This window comes from Malus domestica, chromosome 17 (genome assembly GCF_042453785.1).
Source record: "Malus domestica chromosome 17, GDT2T_hap1".
NCBI lineage: Eukaryota > Viridiplantae > Streptophyta > Magnoliopsida > Rosales > Rosaceae > Malus > Malus domestica.
Window position 1 is genome coordinate 34,292,514 of NC_091677.1, and position 8,361 is coordinate 34,300,874.

The window sequence follows — 8,361 nt, forward strand, 5'->3', positions numbered from 1 at the left end:
CACCGCTGTCCGAATCTCGAGAGCCAGACCCCCAGCAGGATTGCTTTCTCAAAAATCGAAGAGGCATCGTTCTCCGAATCTCGAGAGCCAGATCCCCGACAGGATTGCTTGTTCGAAAACCGAAGAGGCACCACTTTCCCAACTTCAAGAGCTGGATCTCCTTGGATAAAGCTTGTCTGTAATCTTCACACGCAACATCAGCTTTTCAGATACCACAGACCACTTTTTCAAAATGCTCTGACAGAGTTAAAACTTGTGAAGCTGGCAGCTCCCACTACCGTGCTATGACCAAGCAGGGTAAAGGAATAGCATTATTACTTGATGTTAGGGAGACTCCTATATATGTTGACCTCCATCCCCAACAGACAGGCAGACCTGCAAAAATGCTCAACCCTTCCTCTTATCTGAGAGGGCACTCCCAACGAAGCTTTTCGAAATATTCAGCTTTCTTTCCCCCCGATATACCTCTGTAAACAAGCTATACTAGAGCAAGAATATCTCATATCATCAGGGTTAAAAGCAAGAGTATCCCATATCATGCTTTTTCCCTGTCTTTTCCCTTGGCTTTGTTCTTACCTGCAAGACAAGGAGAAAGAGAGCAATCAGTCAGCACTTGGAATCAAGCTTCCAGCCATGAACTGACTGGCTGGAACCCCTTACCTGATTACTTACCTGGCATTGCTCTCGAGTACTCATCTTCAACATCTTATGCTTCCAGGGAAGATACCGCATCTGCCTGAGGAACATATAGGGTAAGTGAGAAGGATACAAGGAAGCATGTGGAGACAAGCGTAACAGCACACGTGCCGATACATCCACTACTCTGTCAAAAGCAAAAGTATCCCATATCAGCAGGGTCGAACGTACTCTAGATTTGATGGACTTGTTTTGACCCTCAAATTCTTCAGTCGGCCTTATACTCTGGAGGAAACCAGAAAACCCTCCAGCCCAGTTCAAGAATAAGCCTGTGGAAAGTTACTTCTTCAAAAGCAAAAGTATCCCATATCATCTATTCTCATTTTTCTTCTCTTTATCCTTCATGCTGCCTGCAAGATAGGGAGAATGTGAACAATCAGCCGGAGCTCTGATTGCTTACCTTGTCTGTCACCTCTTTCAGCAGATCCCCTAGCTCAGCGACTTGGGGGACTCCTACTACATGGTTTGTATCGCGCTTGACCAAGCCTGAAACTACAAGTAAGCTTCAAGTGACATTGATACATTACCTTGTGCATCTCCACCAGTTACAGATACCACCCCTGGATGGAGGAAGAGTACTTCCAGAGAAGATGCCACATCTATGAGACAGATAAGGAAAGTCAAGACGATACCACACTCCGGTACTTAGAAGTTTCGTGGTTACGAGATCATTCTCCCACAATATTTCCTAATGTCATTTGTACTAAATCATTCACTTGTACTCACTAAAGGATAGCTTGAACCTATGTACTTGTGTAAACCCTTCACAATTAATGAGAACTCCTCTATTCCGTGGACGTAGCCAATCTGGGTGAACCACGTACATCTTGTGTTTGCTTTCCTATCTCTATCCATTTATATACTTATCCACACTAATGACCGGAGCAATCTAGCGAAGATCACAAAAAGTGACCGTTTTCGCTATCTAGGATCTATCTTGCAAGAGAACGGAGAATTAGATGGAGATCTCAACCATAGCATACAAGCTGGACAGATGAAGTGTAAGAGTGCATCCGGCGTGTTGTGTGACCGTCATAGGCCACTAAAGCTCAAGGGAAAATTTTATAGGACGGCAATAAGGCCAGCGATGTTGTATGGCACAGAATGTTGGGCGGTGAAGCATCAACACGTACACAAAATGGGTGTAGCGGAGATGAGGATGCTTCGTGGGATGTATAGGCACACGAGAAAGGATAAGATTGGGAATGAGGATATCCGAGGTAAAGTAGGAGTAGCCAAAATTGAAGGAAATATGAGAGAAAATCGGTTCCGGTGGTTTGGACATGTGCAAATAATGCCTACTGACGCTCCGGTTCGAAAATGTGACTACGGGACAGAGGTTCAGGGCCGAAGGGGTAGAGGAAGACCTAGGAAAACTTTGGAAGAGACCTTAAGAAAAGACTTGAGTACTTGGATCTAACGGAGGACATGACACAAAACCAAGCGCAATGGCGTTCTATGATTCATATAGCCGACCCCACTTAGTGGGAAAAGACTTTGTTGTTATTGTTGTTGTGGTTAAATAATCTGGTGCCTATTTAATATAGGAAGGCACCAAACCTCATCCCTTACACGAGCCGCCAAACCCTAGTAAGTTTATACAATGCAATACTTTTTTTGTTTCATGATGTGAATCAATAATTTTTAGATTTCCGGTGCATTGGAGTTAGGAGATGACCTAGCTAACCACAACTCTCTTCTTTGGATTTTTGATGCATTTGTGAGATGGGATTAGAAAATAAAGTCGGCGTAGTTCTAACGTATGTTTTCAATTAGAGAGACATGATACTATTTTAACATTTCATCCGAAATTACATATTTTAACGTATTTTTGAACCCAATTCTCACACAATCATAAATTCAGCTCAACCACAGATTATCCCTCTGTCCGTCTGTTGGTTATGACCACATCCTTCTGATCAAATTCTTCTATGTCGTCTATATCTCGTATGCAACATTTCCATTAAAATAAATTTCTTTAGTCTTGGGCTTTTGTAATTTGTACAAGCGATATTAGTTGATCAAGTTACACCAACCAGTCCAAATATGAGATTGGCAGACCGACAACTTCACCAGCCACCATTCACGGAAAAACAAAATTAAAAAAAAAATATTATTGGCAATATAAAATTTATATTATGCACTCCACATAAATGTATTTTTTGTTTAAATAGAAAATTTAAAGTGTAAAATGAAAATTTTGAAATACCAATTATAATTTTTAATAAAAATGATACGATATTTTTTCTTGACGGTACTGTAGACATCGAAATTTCGGTAAATAAATGTTGACCGATAAATCAAAGTGTCAACGCTCATGTATTGCATAAATTTTACACGTAGCATGTGACTCAACGAAAATTGAAATGAGTTGGAAAAGTCATCAAATAAGACACATGTCAACACCTGGCAGAAACGACTTATTTCATCTGGGATATTATATTCAAAATTAGGCCTTGGAAAATTCTATAAATACAAGCCCATTTCATTCATTTGAGAGGGGAACCAAAATCATTAGGCAAAACTCTTGAAGCTCTGAAGCTCTGAAACTCCGAAGCTCTCAAGCATCCAGGTTCCCGAAGAATCAAGAAACTGTTCTTCGTTCTTCGTTCATCGTTCTTCCAAGATCAAGCCTCGACGGCCCTTGGATCAACAATCATCCACCAATTCAAGATCAAGCCCCGACGGCCCTTGAAGAAAGTGTTCTTCGTTCTTCGTTCATCGTTCTTCCAAGATCAAGCCCCGACGGCCCTTGGATCAACCATCCACAAATTCAAGATCAAGCCCCGACGGCCCTTGAAGAAAGCACCATCGTTCATCATCCGTTCATCCAAGATCAAGCCCCAACGGCCCTTTGGATCAACAACGTCGACAAATCCACGCATCCAACCGTTCTTCAAGATCAAGCCCAAAAGCCCTTGAAGATCCGTTCATCACTGTTCTTCAAGATCAAGCCCAAAAGCCCTTGGAGATCCGTTCATCACTGTTCTTCAAAGATCAAGCCCAAAAGCCCCTTTGAAGATCCACTCAAATCCACCTTCAAGATCAAGTCCACGGCCCTTGAAGAACGTTCATCCTTAGATCAAGCCCAACGGCCCTTTGGATCAATCGCACATCCACAAATACACACCTTACGGAGATCGAATCAGAGGATCAAAATAGAGAGAGATTGTAACCCAAAATCATCAAACATAAATATTTGTTTGTGCGCGTTGTTTCTTGTCTCTTTCGTTTCAGGAATTTTCCGTGTTCACAAATTGGCACGCCCGGTGGGATTTTCTCTGCCTCTCATCTCTTTCTCCGAAATTCAAGCGCACTTCGAAAATTAATGGCATCAAGGAAGGCTCAAACTGTTCCTGCAACCGGCGCAAAGAACAAGAGCGTCCTCGTCGCAAGTGGTGTCACTTTGGGCATCACGACTCGAAGCATGGCAAGAGCTACTTCTGCCACCTCTTTCACCTCTGCATCAACTCTGCCAAGGGAACAAAAACACCCAAGGCACGAGCCTTTGATCACCTTAGCCTCACTAAGGGCACCAAGGGGGGAAAGCCCAAGGAAATACTCCGAATCCATGCTCTCCGATGCCGATTCAAGCGACAGTTCAGCCATGCAAGTCATGACCATTGGAGCAACCTCAATCGATGAGCAGCTGGCTCAAATGAATGAAGCAATCGCAAGGCTAACCCGAACTGTGGAAGAAAAAGACTTGCAAATTGCAGCACTAGTCAACCGACTAGAGGTGCAGGACGGCGATAAACCCGACCCAGAGAATGATCCACTAAAGAGAAGAGAGGACGAAGAAGAGGAGCCTCATGTGGAGAAAAACGATGCGAAGCCGGAGCCAGACCAAGCAGCGGCACTCATGGGATCTCTTTCTATCCAGCAGCTACAAGAGATGATCACCAACACCATCAAGGCACAGTACGAAGGGAGCTCAAATACCTCCGGGTTGTACTCAAAGCCGTATTCAAAGAAGATCGACGCCTTAAGGATGCCGAGGGGTTATCAACCACCAAAGTTCATGCAATTTGATGGAAAGGGAAACCCGAAACAGCACGTTGCCCACTTCGTTGAAACTTGCAACAACGCAGGAACCGAAGGGGATTACCTCGCCAAGCAGTTTGTGCGCTCGCTGAAAGGAAACGCCTTTGAGTGGTACACAGACCTAGAGCCTGAGTACATCAACAGCTGGGAGCAGTTAGAGCGGGAATTCCTCAACCGCTTCTATAGTACCCGCCGCATTGTGAGCATGCTAGAACTGACGAGCACGAAGCAATGGAAGGAAGAACCAGTCATGGACTACATCAACCGATGGCGTAATCTAAGCCTCGACTGTAAGGACAGACTCTCCGAGATTTCTTCAATCGAGATGTGCATCCAAGGCATGCAATGGGGTTTGCAATACATCCTTCAAGGCATTAAACCACGGACCTTCGAGGAATTGGCTACTCGCGCCCATGACATGGAGTTGAGCATCGCCCATCATGGGAAGAAAGAACCGATCGCCGACTACAAGAACGACAAAGTTCTTGGGACAAAGGTGGAAAAGGCCGCATGGAAACCCACCAAGGAAGCGATGACGGTCAACACAGCTCCCGTCAAAATCTCCACACGAGGCAAGGCGATTCAAACCGAAGCTTTTCGTGATCAAGAGATGCGTAGACGCACTTTGAAGGAGCTTGAGGAGAAGATTTATCCATTCCCCGACTCTGATGTAGTTGCCATGCTGGATGACCTGTTGGACAAGAAGGTGATCAGTTTGCCCGAGTGCAGACGGCCGGAAGAGATGAATCGTACCGACAACCCAAGATACTGTAAATTTCACCGCTTCATCAGTCATCCAACGGAAAAGTGCTTCGTACTGAAAGATCTCATCCTGAAGCTAGCACAGCAAGGGGAAATCGAGCTTGACCTCGAAGACACGGTGGCGGCACACACTACTACTATCGTGTTTGAATCACTCGATCCTGTGCATCTCCGAAGCATGCATGATCATTCCCGTCAATGTTCAAGTCACATGGCACCTCCTACACAACCATCACCGGGGGCAAGCAACCAAGATGCATCTACTGGTGATAAGAAAGGGTGGACATCGGTGACCTACAAAAAAACGAGGAAGCCAAGACCACAAGCCATAAGGCCAAAAGAGGAGCCTAAACCCGCCCCTCGAACTTCAGTCTTCGAAAGGCTGAATTATTCAAAACCTAGAATTGCAGCACTTGATCGCATCAATGGTCGAGACCAAACTTCCGTCTTCAAAAGGCTTGAGACACCAACACCGCAAAGATCAGTCTTTGAAAGGTTATCAAAACCCAAGAAACAAAGCGGCACAGCTAGATCTCCTCCGCAACGGTCGGCTTTGGACAGACTTGAAGAAACTAAGAAGCCTTCTAGAAACAGGAAGACAACGCCAAAGGGAGAGAAGCTCGACAGTCTAGCAGGAAAAGACGATGTTCAAAGCTTGATTCCTTCAAGGATGAAGCGCCAAGCAACTTTGGAAGTCGACACAAAAGGACCACTGAAGGTAAGAAGGCGCACCATCATCTACACCGGCCAATCTTCACGGCAACAAACCCAAGAGGACCGCACTGAAAAGAAGGCCCAAGAAGACAAAGAAGACGAAATCCTGGAAGAAGACATCACTTCCGGCTCTGTCAACTCAAAATTTTCACCTCAATCACTGGGGGCATGCTCCAAAACCATGCTAGTCAAGCCGAGTGAAGTTGAAGGATGGACTTATGTCACTCCGAAGAAACTGCACAAGAAGCATATGTCATCTCCACAAGTTCACCAACGGAAAAGGGGGCAAAGCAGCTCCTGTTCACCTCCAGAACAATGTGAAAGTGTTGGAGATAATGAAACCTTGACACAAAGATCGTCCATCCCCATCACGATGTGTGACATCTTCCCAGAAGACTTCTTCAACTACTCAGTCAAGGCTCCTTGCTATGAAGATTGCGAGGAACGACTCTCTCAGATCGCTTGACGAACCAACCGAAGCTCCTTGTCCGCACGAGCCTAAACTGTAGGACACAAAGCTCCTTGTCTGTAAGAGCCTAAACTGCAAGACACAAAGCTCCTCGCCTGCACGAGCCTAAAACTGCATGGCACAACGCTCCTGGTCTGCACGAGCATAAAAGGCAACACCAACGCTCCTTGCCTGCACGAGCTGAAACTGCAACACGGCACCAAATGCTCCTTGTCTGCACGAGTTGAAACTGCAAACGGCACCAAAAGAAAATACCAAGAAAAAAAATTGTATTTGAACTACGTTTCGACTTGATCTCTTTGGAAGGGTACGTAGGCAACTTGAATATTCAATTTCAAGTTCAGTCACAACAAATAAAAAAAAATTAATAATAATGTTTTATTAGAACAAAAATATACATATGTTTTATGTATTTAAAAAAAAAAAAAAAAAAAAAAAAAAAAAAAAAGGAATACATACGTTATTACTTGTTTACCTAAAAAAAAAATGTATATATGTTAAAGTGGGTCTTTTTACACTTAAGGTCCGTGCCAAATCAAAGAAACATAAGTTAAAGTACACAGAAATGAGCAGCCAAAATCCAGGCCCAAGCCATGCCCTCTTGACCTCCATCGGATCCTATGCCTAATGGGCCCTCTCGCCCTATTTTTTTTTACTGTCTGAAGTCACACATTTACACCAACACAAGCGCAGAAACACCATCCAGAGAGGAGAGAGACCCGAAAACCTGAATCGCGAACCCGAAAAAAAAAATGGGCAAAGATCTGAGCGATGACCAAGTATCGTCGATGAAGGAGGCGTGCACGCTCTTTGACACCGACAACGACGGCAAGATTGCTCCGTCGGAGCTCGGGATCTTAATGCGATCGCTCGGCGGCAACCCGACCCAGGCCCAACTCAAATCTATAGTCGCCGAGGAGAAGCTCACCGCCCCCCTTCGACTTCCCTCACTTCCTCGACCTCATGGCCAAGCACATGAAGCCCGAGCCCTTCGATCGCCAGCTCCGCGACGCCTTCAAGGTCCTCGACAAGGACTCAACCGGCTTCGTGTCCGTGTCGGAGCTCCGGCACATCCTCACCAGCATCGGCGAGAAATTGGAGCCGTCCGAGTTCGACGAGTGGATCCGGGAGGTGGATGTCGGGTCCGATGGCAAGATCAAATACGAGGACTTCATTGCCAGAACGGTGGCCAAGTGAGGGACGTAACGGTGCGTTTTGCATGGGTGAAAGTGTTTCGTGGAAGTAATTTGGGGGTAATCGACGATTCGATTAACTCAGGCGACACTCGCATCAGCTCGCCCAGGCGGTCATAGAGCTCAAATTGTAGAACAAATTCCTCAAATCTCAGTTCGAATGGTTCCAGAATCTTCAACTGCCAAAGCACGGAAACCAATCATGGAGCTCGATCGACTTGAACGAGTGCAAAGTGTACAAAGCCGAGTCGGTCGGTGAGCCCACTGGTAAAGCCGCCGTCGCTGTGTCAACTCGGACTGATGACGAACGACATCAACAACGCAGAGCACGATGAGCAAGGTCAAGGTCAAAGTTAAAATCAACAGAAGGAGATTTAGATTCAGGGCTGAGCCGGGACGAGATTTCACCTCCATCGTCGGATTTGAAGCCTCGAAACTCGTGAATCTCCTCCATCTTCTTCCCGGTCGTCTGCCCGGCCGTGG

At 45.5% G+C, this 8,361-nt stretch overlaps 1 pseudogene; it reads left to right on the forward strand.

The window, feature by feature from the left end:
- Positions 1 to 7,437: 7,437 nt before the first annotated feature.
- On the forward strand, positions 7,438 to 7,927 carry LOC139193837 (probable calcium-binding protein CML13; annotated as a pseudogene).
- The last annotated feature ends 434 nt before the right edge of the window (positions 7,928 to 8,361 follow it).